We start from the raw sequence: 244 nt of genomic DNA on the forward strand, positions 1-244 counted from the left end.
TTTTTTGTATCTAGGTGTCGGGCGTGGAAGTCCAGGTTGTCCAGGTGTTCCGCTTCGTAGTTTCTTGTATCTAGGTGTCGGGCGTGGAAGTCCAGGGTGTCCAGGTGTTCCGCTCCGTAGTTTCTTGTATCTATGTGTCGGGCGTGGAAGTCCAGGGTGTCCAGGTGTTCCGCTTCGTAGTTTCTTGTATTTAGGTACTGGACGTGGAAGTCCAGGGTGTCCAGGTGTTCCGCTCCGTAGTTTC

The sequence above is a fragment of the Cephus cinctus genome, unplaced genomic scaffold (genome assembly GCF_000341935.2).
Source record: "Cephus cinctus unplaced genomic scaffold, Ccin1 Ccin1_scaffold0716, whole genome shotgun sequence".
Classification (NCBI taxonomy): Eukaryota; Metazoa; Arthropoda; class Insecta; order Hymenoptera; family Cephidae; genus Cephus; species Cephus cinctus.